We start from the raw sequence: 11,977 nt of genomic DNA, 5'->3' as shown, positions 1-11,977 counted from the left end.
TTGGAGGTTAAATATATTCATACTGACTGCATGTAATAACCAGAGGTACATTTATTATTGATTGTAAATATCTTCAAACTGTTGGGGTCCCTGCTGGACACTCACTTGTTTAATCCCTGAAAGTAAATGTGCTGCTTTCTGAGTACAAACAACTTCTGATCTTATTCAAAGTCACCTGGTGGAGGACTTTCTCTTTCAGGCGTTGCAGTGAGCACAGTGGTAGATCTGCAGAAGAGAATCATCAGAGGTCATCGATGTGATCGTTATTCCATGTCAGATTTCAAATGACTTCACCTAATGGGAATTACGCCTTGTGTGGAGGATCTCTGATCAGTCCACGGTGGATTCTGACTGCTGCTCACTGCCTCCTGCCAGGAAGGTAAGAAACTCACATTATACTGAGAATTCTGTAGCAACTGAACATAAATTCTATCTGGTATCCATGTTTTAGTGTTCTTGATGAGGTAAAATATAATGAGAGAAAAACTGGAATTGTATTGATGTGATTAAGCTGCATGTGTTTACTGTCTAATGTTTATCTTTAATTTCTACCCCACCATGTAGGACCATATTTTGCATTTTTTAGGTGGTAGGTTGATGCCTGGCTCAAAGAGTCCCAAATCACAGCAAAATCCTGTGATCTACACCACCCAACACAGACAACATGACCGTCATGCTGCTGCAGCTTTACCTCCAAACCTAAAACCTAAAACCTTAACATTCAGCCTATTGCTCTTCCTAACTGTGGAAATCAACCCAGACAGTGAGTTGTGAGTTTTTTCTGCATAAAATGATACGAAGCCTGTTTATCCATAGGTGTAACAGATACAGACAACCAGAGCACTGCTGTAGAAAAGAACATTCTACATTCATGTTGTTTGTTTTGGATGAAAGAAAACATCTATGAGCCTTTTCTCACATTTGTTCCAGGGCTGGGAAACACAGCAGGACAAATAAGACAACAATGTTTCCTAGAAATTAGGTTCAGTTTCAAAGTCAGACTCAGTGTCTTGATTTCAATGCATTTTGTAAAATGCTTAATATAATATATGACCTAATCCTTTTGCTTTCATTGTTTTTCTTGTGTGATAGTGATCGTCATCATACTGTTGAGATAGCAGGACATGGTGCCATCGTTGCGGACTGGAATAATTATAATGAAAGGAGTGAGATGGTTTTGTCATTTTTTGTTCTACTTTTCATATATTAAGTTAATAGTCAACCATAAAAATGCCTCTTCTGCTTCCAGTGTATTTTATGGAAATATTTAAAAATGATTTTTTATGTTGATTTCTCTAGGACCTCGTGTAGTACCAGATCTCCACTGTGCAGACATCCCAGTTGTTGACTGTACAGACTACAGACATCATTTGCAGACAAATTTCCCAAACTTTTACCAAAACAAAAACTACCAACACTGGTTCTGTGGCCAAAGCCCTACAGTGGATGCATGTCATGTGAGTTGTGATAATTTTCAGATACATTAATATCTCAGTAAAAAGGGAAAACTAAGCATATTTCTCTCTCTTCCAGGGAGACTCTGGGGGAGGAGTGGTGTATAATGGCCAGATCTACGGTGTCTTTTCTTTTAGTGGAGATAATCAGTTTGCATGTGCTCAACCAGCTGCTTTTATGAACCTCTGCCATCCTGAGTACAATGCTTGGATCACTAGGATCCTAACAACTGGATAAAAAGCTTTAAGGTGTGACTAAGTGTAAACAGACTGAAATGCTTTCATCATATATATGTTGCTTTAGATTCCATCTTGCAAGAACTGTTTTGCTAATTTACCTTTCTGCACAGTAGAATTTGGTGGTCAAAGGTCAAAGGCTGAGTAGAGTCGAGTAAAATGCCAAAGAGGATAAAATGATGAAAAAGTCAACTCCACTGTGACATCTCAGTGTTCTGTGGAAACACTTTTATGATCTTTATTCAATGCCTTAACTTTGGAGCAGCAGCAGACATGGTGGTCATATTTCACATTTGATCATATATTGAATTGTTGTCACTGATCCTTGATGTCCATTTAAACTCTGGTGATTGTAGAGATCTTCTCTGCTGCCGGGTTGAAGATTTGTGTGAAGCATTTACACATTAGTAATTCTAGCTTCTTCTGCAGCCATGTTCATGTTTAAAGGCTTAAGTCTGTTTTAAAGCTGTCAACACACTGATGTTAGATTTGATGGAGCAATGCTGAATCTAATAATTCTGCATTCAGCCTAAATAAAAATGTATCTGTAAAAAATGTGTCTCAAATCCTTCATGAAGAAATTCACAGGTTGTATTTTGTTGTATGTTGTAAAAACAATAATGTTTAACTTGTCAGCTGCAAAACATTTCTATGTGAAGCTACAGTTTGATGTCAAAGTGGCGAAAATAGTTTTAAAGAAATGCACCCTTACTGACATCACATTAAACTGTGCTAGAAACATACACCATAAAAATGTATGCTTTTAACAGTTTTAACAATTCAGTGTTATTTTATAGATTTTTCCTGTTTTGTTAAATTACAGTGGAGTATTCGTAAAATCACAGAAAACATAATTTACATGTTAAAACTAAAAAACTGCGAAAAAACACAGGCTGCACGATTTTAATTGTAAATCTGTAAAAAAAAAAAAAAGTCTCACATTTTACAGACATTTTCCATTGTTTGAAAGAAAAAAAATAAACTTAGGACTGAAAAATGGCATTTTCATTTGTAATGATTCTGACACTGATTGATAATGAAATGTGAAAATCAAATCTGACAAATGTAGTGTACTGAGGAGCAGAACATTCCAGAGAAACACACAAAGATCCAAAGATCTCAAAGCTGTAAATTTGATAAGACACCAGTTTAGAAGACAGTTAACCTAAAATCCACCTGCAAATGGAACATCTGCCAATCATAGAATAGAATAGAATAGAACAGCCACTTCACTGACCAGAACATACACTAGTTGGTGCACATCAGACTGAAATTTTGATGCAAAAAGCTCACCATCGGACTGATAAAAATTTGTTCTATAAAAAGCAATTTCAATATATACATGTAAAAATGATATAAATATACATATAAATATATATGTATAAATATACACACACACAACACACACACAACACACACACACACACACACACACAAAAAAAACAAAATGTCAGCTATGAAACAATCGGACTGACATTGAAGGACATTTTGTTTTCCTCCTCACTTCTGTTGTGAAGATGATGTCACGGACTGAGCTGGTGGACCCGAGCAGAAAGCCACACTACCAGGGCTGGCTGAATGCAAGTGATTTATTGTTTGGGGTGAAAATGGTGGCTTTGTGGGGGAAAACCAGGGGGCAGGAGCGGGAGGTTCCAGACAGGAGTGGGGGTCCAGGCAGGAGTGGGGGTCCAGGCAGGAGTGGGGGGTCCAGGCAGGAGAAACCGGTGAAGGCTTGTCGGGGAGAGCCGGAGGGGAAGGAGGATGGCGGGGGATCCTGGACAGCTGACTGAGTAGAAACGGGAGAAAACAACGGCAGAAACTCAAAACAGAAAATGTTAAAGGCTCGAGCACAAACCGAACTGCATGGTTCTTGTTTAATACTCTGGCAGGGAGTGGAAGGCTGAGCCGGTACTTATTGTAGGGGTGAGTCGTTAGCAAGATGATTGTCAGCTGCCCGGGAGCCGTGGAGGAGGTTGATTGCCTGAGTGGAGTCAGCTGAGAAGCTAGACTCCACTCAGGCACCGAGCTGCAAGGGAAGAGACAGGGCAGGGGAGCAGATGGGAGATAGGCAGGCCAGGCAGGGCAGAGGAACAGATGAGAGACAGGCAGGGCAGAGGAGTGGATGGGAGCAGGCGGCAGAGGAACAGGAGAGGGGAGAGAAGCATGAGCGGGAGGAAACAGATGGGAAAAGGGGTATTTGGGGATGTCAGGTGGGAAGGACGGAGGTGAGGAGGGAGCCCTGACAGATGACTTGACTGTTGGTCTTCCTCTTGTGTTTCACCTGAAACTCTGATGGATATAACTGTGGGATTCTATATTTTCCTGCTAGTTCCTGAAATCTGCTTTTAATTCTTGTCCTGAGGTCATTCAGGTCAGCAGCAGCATGACTCTGAGAACAACATACAGTGGTATGCAAAAATTTGGGCACCCCTGATAATTTTCAAGATTTTCCTTTATAAATCACTGGTTGTTCAGATCAGCAATTTCAGTTAAATACATCATATAGCCGACGAACACAGTGATATATGAGAAGTGAAATGAAGTTTATAGGATTTACAGAAAGTGTGCAATAATTATTTAAACAAAAGTAGACAGGTGCATAAATTTGGGCACTCCAACAGAAAAATTACATCAATATTAAGTAGATCCTCCTTTTGCAGAAATCTTCTTCTTTTCCTTTCGGCTTTTCCCTTCAGGGATCACCACAGTGAATCAGTTGCCTCCATCTAACCCTGTCTGCTGCATCCTCTTCTCTCACACCAACTACCTTCATGTCCTCTTTAACCACATCCATAAACCTCCTCTTTGGTCTTCCTCTAGGCCTCCTGCCTGGCAGTGGGAAACTCAGCATCCTTCTACCAATATATTCACTCTCTCTCCTCTGGATATGTCTGAACCATCTCAGTCTGGCCTCTCTGACTTTATCTCCTTTTGCAGAACAGCCTCTTCCTATAGCTTCCAGTGATGGTCTGAAATCTGGTTGAAGGTATTTTCGACCATTCTTCTTTACAAAACATCTCCAGTTCAGTCAGATTTGATGGTTTCCGAGCATGGACAGCCCGCTTTAAATCACACCACAGATTTTCAATAATATTCAGGTCTGGGGACTGAGACGGCCATTCCAGAACGTTCTACTTGTTCCTCTGCATGAATGCCTGAGTAGAATTTGAGCATATGTAAATGCTCTATATTTTATATCTAAAATATAACACAAACCTTCAAGGAGCAAAGATGTTATACAACACACAAACCACTTTAACTGTTTTAAAAGCGTATTCTTTCAACACCAAGGCTTCTCCTGTTGTGGCCACTCACACACAAGCTAAAACCAGTAAAATTAAGTGATTCCTTTCTGTTAAGACATTTTAAAGGCACCTCAGGCCAGTGGGTAATTTTTTTTAACATTAAAAATTTAATCCTGGGTTCATGATAAACACTTCAAAGCTAGATCTTAAATTGTTAGCCATCTGTGAGTGTGTGGTTATAAATCCATGCAGCACTTTATAAGCATGGTGTCTAAAGTTGCTATACGGCGAGGGGACAGTGGGGGGGCGGTGTCGACCTGTCAAAATTTGACAGATTGACATCGCCCCAGTGAACATCAGCTGGTTTTTAACTACGTCACACACAACCTAGTGACACCTCTGACGAAGACGGAATCTCTGTCGAAACACGTCAGGCAGAGTTTTGACAAAATTACGTAACTGATGACAGAAAAAGGTTAAAACACTTTATAAGCATGACGAGAGATTTTCTTTGTTGTTTTTCTTGTTTGTTTTTAACTGGAGGGGTATGCTGTTCCTCTTCCTTCTCGGTATACAGTTGTAGGTTTGCATCCAGTTCCAGGAAAATCAGTGAAAATCCAAGAAAAATCTGTGGTCTTTCCAAACCATGACATCATGCTCCTGAAGTTACTTAGCGTGTTACTAACATTAATCCTGTACCTTTGACTGACAACAAGGAATGCAGAACCAAGCCTGGGATGTGAAATAAATTTCTGTTAATATTCTGTGTTCAAGCTTTTCAAGGTGTTCATTCTTGAATCTCCCTGGGGCTATCTCAAGAGTAAAGTGTACACGACTCGACCAAGAACTCTGGATGAGTTAAAACAGAGAATTCAGGATGAAGTTCACAGTATCCCAGCTGAGACGTTGCAGCGGTCAATGAGGAATCTCAACAGCAGATTTCAAGAATGCATTCGTACAGGAGGACGCCACCTACAGGAAGTCATTTTAAAAAATGAAAATTCCATCATTGTTTCTTAAATGGCATGTTTTAAGGTTTCAATTACTATGAATAAAATATTTTTCTTCCATCACTCTTGGTTTTATTGGATTGTTAAAAAGTTCCCGTTTTTTTGTGTCACCCTGTATTTGTGGAAAAAATCTTTTTTGTGTTTCAGAATTGGGGCTGCATTAGACAGACACAAACAAATGCAAATAATATTTTTCTTTGTTGTTTACAAGAAAAAATATCAAAACTAAATTCGACCAAACTGACCAAATACTCAATATTTCTTATTGTTATGGAACAGATCAATTTTAAGTTTTTAATGCTTTTGTAGAATTTGTTTAGTATTCTGGCTGTGATTGTATTCAAAGAAACTGCATTTGAAGATTTCACAAATGTATGGAGTGTCTGAAAACTTTTTCCACCACTGTAAATGGAAATAATGAAACGTAAATGTTGAACAAAAAACCTGAGATTTCAGATCTAGAGTTGATGTCTGTGATTCTTGTGTCTTTTGTGTTCACCTTAAAAGATGTTCACATGTTTTGAAGCCAGAAATATTGAAGCACAGAACTGTGAACAAAATATGAAACTACTCATCAATTCACCACTAAAGGAGAAAAGCCCCAGATTAGTCACCAGTATAATTTACCTTCCATTATCTTCCCCAGTGCTGCTCCTTCAAATCTGTTCTCACTGTCTTGTGTCATGGCTGCTTATCTGAGTTGCAGATTGTAGTTTTTGGTAAAAAGATGAGAATGAATGAAAACATGTCAGCCTCTCAGCTGAAGTGTAAAACTGGAAGAAGTATTTAAAAGAAGGTAATTAGTTTACATTATACTACTTTTTGCAACTGCAATGTCCCCATTTATTGAATTTGTTCTTAAAACAAAATAAAAAATATATTTCCATACAGTCAAACAGCTCCACAGTATGCAGCCTAAAACAGACTTCAGTTGTGACTTTAGTAAAAATAAAGCTGGATACCTCTTTATTACTGTCATTACACTTTATAAGTTATTGTCATGACTCGTTTGTGTGATTTAAAAGTCATTATATTTGCCATGATCAAGGTTGTTTTCCACAGTTAGAAGCTCGGAGGAGGTGAATAATCTGCAGTTCATTAGAATGATTTCAGTTCAGTTCATTTCAGCTCCGTTCAGTTCTGAAAGGCATCGGTGTGTTTGTGAGGGGCCGAGGAGGGTAGAAGAGCAGTGAAAAGAATAATGCACCCTAACCTGAAGTAAGAGACGTGGAAGAAGCCTGGAGATTTGTCAAACAAAGGAGACTCATGTCAACCAGGGTCCAACAAAGACACAGACATTGTTTACTGTGTGAACAGGCCACAGAGGTGGTGGAACCAGTTCTATCCAGTCCTGCTCCTGGATCAGCTCATGGTCTGCATTTCCTCATTTCCCAGGAAACTTCCACAAATCCAGCTGATACCAAAGCCTCTTGTTTATTCTTTCATATGTCACATTTTTAAAACAAAGAAGACCAGAAACTACATGAGTCTTCCAAAGATCTACTAGTATTTTCTTCTCCACCTCCATGAAGAGACCGTGCTTAGTGGTAAGAATAAATGGACATGCAGAGTCCTTATATCCTGACCTGTATCCTACAAAACAACACTGAACATTTCTAGTTAACCTGTGACTGAGAGAAATTTGTACAACTAATTGCTGTTTATGTCCTTAAATGTTTTTGAGTTGTTTCAGTTGATGTACAGCGTCATAAACAGGTGCATCATGGGTAAATGTTTCCCTTCAGAATGTTCTCCTTTGGACTGTTAAATTAACATACTGGTTTGACATTCTGCAGCTTTTACCCCGGTAGTTCTCTTTAGCAGCAAATTTGTGGCAAACCTGAATTTTGAATGGTAGTGATCCCATTTTCTATGATTGTCATCCATGTAAGATGACATCCTGTAAGCGAGCATCTGACTCCACAATATATATGGAACTCTCTACTTCCATTCACTCAGCTACTACAGATGGAGCTTATTTTTTTAAATGGTGAGCTGCGTTCCTCTTTGTTCTTTGACTGTTAATATAATCTGTAAAAAGTTGAGTTGAACAGTCTGTAATCCATGAGAATGATGTCAGTTCAGTTCATTCAGCTCCATTCAGTTCTGACGGGTGTTGGTGTGTTTGTGAGGGCAGAAGAGATTTGTACCATTTCAGAGATTGAAATTTGACAAAAGTAGCATTCACTGAAGGTCAGTGGTGTAGTGGTCCCTGGAGAAGTGGGTATACTCTTAATTTTCACCTTTTTTAAAAAAAAAAATTAGTCCAGAAAAATGCCCTGTTTTAGAAACAGTGACATAGAAGACTACTCTATTCAATTTATTCAGTCATTCTACTTGCCCACTATTATAAAATTATCATGACTTGATTAGGAGCAGTTTGTAGTTATTACTGTCACACAGCAAACTGGATTAATGTAACATATATTCATCATGAGGCAAACACGGTGTTTCAGTTACTTTTGAACATTTATTTAAATAAAATACTTCAAATATGAAGTTGACAGTGCATCCTTGTTCATATTTCATCATGAATAAAACCTCAATATTGTTTTAGGTCGAATCTTAAACTACCTGTCCCCATTCTTGTGTTTTACTTACTTTAAAATCAACTACCAGCCAAGAGGTTTTCCCACATTATCCCAAATCTAGCTAGCTTCAGAGTTACGTTAGATAACGTGAGCCTTTCAAAACGTTAGTCAGACTCGCCCGACACTCAGTTTAACCCGTTGCGCTTCAGTGTTCCGCCCGCAGTACACTTTGAGATCTGCATAAGCAATTTGCTAAATGTCTGAAACTGCAACGCGATTATACAAACACTATACGCCGATGGAAAGCTTAGATTCTCATGAATCCGCCGGTATAAACCACTTTCAGATGCGATTACCACAGCGGGTGAGAAAAACACATTTGTCCGACAAACAACGAATATCCATCCATCCGTTCTCTATACACGGCTTCAACGTACACAGCGCGACTCACATTTCCGGGTTCATTATTACACACAGATGAAAAATATTCCACAAAAAACGGCCATAATCCAACCTTGGACATCCAGACAACACAATCCAGTAAACTATTTTGTCCAAAACATGTCTTGAAGACGGTATATGATCCACGAATTGGTCGTTTTCGAGGAAATGCACCTTGCAATGCGCGTCCAATATTACCTGCATTTCTCGTCATATTTTTATTTACAAATAGAATATTAGAGATTTTTTTTGTACTGAAAATGGCTGGAATTGACTGCAGCTTTAACCACTGGCGACAAAATATCCTCTCCTTGAAATGTGCTGTCATGTTGCCAGTAGTTTAAAACAATGATTCATTTGGAAACCATATTAAAACTTACCTGAGAATTATATCGTCCATGAAAGTAGGTTCGCTCGATACGTACCACTCACTTGAAAGGTGTTTATTCTGACTTTCTCGCATTTCCGCGCATCTTTCAAGCAGACCTGTCAATCAACTGGAGTGCCACAGAGGTGTTAGCAAAATTTTCCTCTGTATGACCCGCCCTACTCTGCCTCTGATTGGCTCATCCCTAAAGTAAACCAATCGAATCAGTGAAGGTAGCATGTACCAGCCAATTACAGGCAGAGGAGGGTTGTTCATGGCTTCATCATCCTTAAGGAAAAGGGGGCGACCTGGCACACAGATATTACTGAATGATGCGCACCAGGGAGCATTAGAAGTGGGTATACGCAGTGCTAACTGAAAAATAAGTGGGGATACGCCGTATACCGCCGTATACCCTGGACTACACCACTGCTGAAGGTCCCTGTAGAAGTTTTCTACAAATTAACTACATTGTTCATTTTCCTTATTGTGGCCACATTTCAACAAAGTGATACCTTTGTTTAAATTACATTTTTAGTAGGCTCAACATCAAGACATCAGTTATTTTGTTCAAAAGCCTTTCAACTCCGTTTCTCTTCAACATGGACAGACATTCAGGATCTTTCTGTGAAAATTCCCCATTTAGTCAAATTGTTCAAGTTATTAAAGTGTTTGTAACAGAAATTTGTCCCAAAGCCACTCTGGTGTAAGTCTCAGTTCATATCATACTAGACCTTTAACCAGACTGACCTAAAGGAAATACAGATGTTGTTTATATCATTGTTTGCTGTTCCTGCTTCTGTCAAAATGTCAGCTATGAAACAGTTGGACTGACAGTGAAGGACTTGTGTCCATGTTGTTTTTCTCCTCACTTCTGCTGTGAAGATGACTTGACTGTTGGTCTTCCTCTTGTGTTTCACTTGAAATCTTGAAGTTTAATCTGCATGTCAGGATGAAAAGTCAAACTGACACAAGGTGGTAACTGTGAGATTGTATATTTTCCATTTAGTTCCTGAAATCTGCTTTTAATTCTTGTCCTGAGGTCATTCAGGTCAGCAGCAGCATGATGTTGTCTTCTGAGAACAACATATTTCTTAAGTATAACACAAACATTTAAGGAGCAATGATGCTATACAACACACAAAACATTTTACAAAGATCAACAAAAGCTTCTTTTTAAAGCTGTGTCTCACTCAAAGTAAGGCCTTGTCCCTTAAACAAAGACATAAATCAAAGAACATTCTGTGAAAATCCTCTTTTTGCTCAAAAGATTCAAATTATTTGCCACAGAGACCTGTACAAATGCCACACAAAGATTGTCCTGTTTGTCGCTATGCTTTATGTTTTTATGCTGAAAGATAAATCATCTCCAAGTCTCAGGTGGCTGCACTCTGAAGCAGGTTTTCTTCAAGGATCCCTCACTATTTACCTGCATTGATCCTTTCCTCTGTCCCTTCCAGTGTCCCTGTCCATACTGCTGACCAGTACCACCATAGAATGATGATGCCACCACCATGTTTCACTGCAGGGATGGTAGACCAGATGATGAGCAGTGTCTAGTTACTGAAATCCAGATTATTTCCTTTTCCATTGATCTTCTTCCCCGAATAATCAGTTGAGGCAGATTCTAAAAAAAGTCCAGTTATTTCCAGAGTTCTTCCATTTAACAATTACCAAGACCAGCTAAAGGTTTTGAAGGAGTTTCACAGCTTTGATCTAATCTTTGTCTCTGCCTATTGTTGTCATAAAGATCTGCAGTCCCTTTTCTTCAGAACTAGTTTGTTATTCTGGCATACAATATCAGTTATGGGACATAATATTACAGGTGTAGGACTTTCTGAAATAAGTTTGTCACAGGTGGATTCCAGTCAAGCTCTACAGGACAATTAAAGCAAAAAGAAAAGATCCGACCATGATTTGCAATAACATGACGCATTAATAAGAAATAATAAGTGAGGTGTTCTGAATACTTTCTGAATCGACTGAACAGAGAATGGTTGACATGTGTCTGATTGTGCATCACATCTAAAGAACACAATTGAACATCTATGGTTGGACATGAAAACAGATCACAGTTCAGACTTTGAAGGAGGTCACTTCACACTGACCTTTCTCTGAGCCAGTTGATTGTGTCTGAGATTTGTGAATGAGATACAGTATATACCCAGTATGTAGTGTAGCAGACCTTTAACCAGACTGACCTGAAAGAAATACAGATGTTGTTTATTTCATTGTTTGCTTTTGCTGCTCCTGTCAAAATGTCAGCTATGAAACAGTTGGACTGACACTGAATGACTTGTGTCCATTTTGTTTTCCTCCTCACTTCTGTTGTGAAGATGATTTGACTGTTGGTCTTCCTCTTGTGTTTCACTTGAAATCTTGAAGTTTAATCTGCATGTCAGGATGAAAAGTCAAACTGACACAAGGTGGTAACTGTGAGATTGTATATTTTCCATTTAGTTCCTGAAATCTGCTTTTAATTCTTGTCCTGAGGTCATTCAGGTCAGCAGCAGCATGATGTTGTCTTCTGAGAACAACATATTTCTGAAGTATAACACAAACCTTCAAGGAGCAAAGATGTTATACTACACACAAACTGATTTAAAAGTGTATTCTTTCAACACCAAGGCTTTTTTTTGTTTGGTTTTTTTCAGTTAAATTGCCCATTGCTTTTTCTTGTTGTGCCCACTCA

At 38.8% G+C, this 11,977-nt stretch overlaps 1 long non-coding RNA gene across 1 annotated transcript; it reads left to right on the top strand.

Annotated features, from left to right (window-relative positions):
* Positions 1-715: 715 nt before the first annotated feature.
* Positions 716-1,677, top strand: LOC127533221 (uncharacterized). The gene is made up of 4 exons (XR_007941005.1): positions 716-763; positions 1,093-1,166; positions 1,300-1,457; positions 1,534-1,677. It is a non-coding gene; the product is annotated as an uncharacterized LOC127533221 (long non-coding RNA).
* Positions 1,678-11,977: the final 10,300 nt, after the last annotated feature.

This window comes from Acanthochromis polyacanthus, chromosome 3 (genome assembly GCF_021347895.1).
Source record: "Acanthochromis polyacanthus isolate Apoly-LR-REF ecotype Palm Island chromosome 3, KAUST_Apoly_ChrSc, whole genome shotgun sequence".
Classification (NCBI taxonomy): Eukaryota; Metazoa; Chordata; class Actinopteri; family Pomacentridae; genus Acanthochromis; species Acanthochromis polyacanthus.
This window is presented reverse-complemented; position numbering and strand designations above follow the sequence as displayed.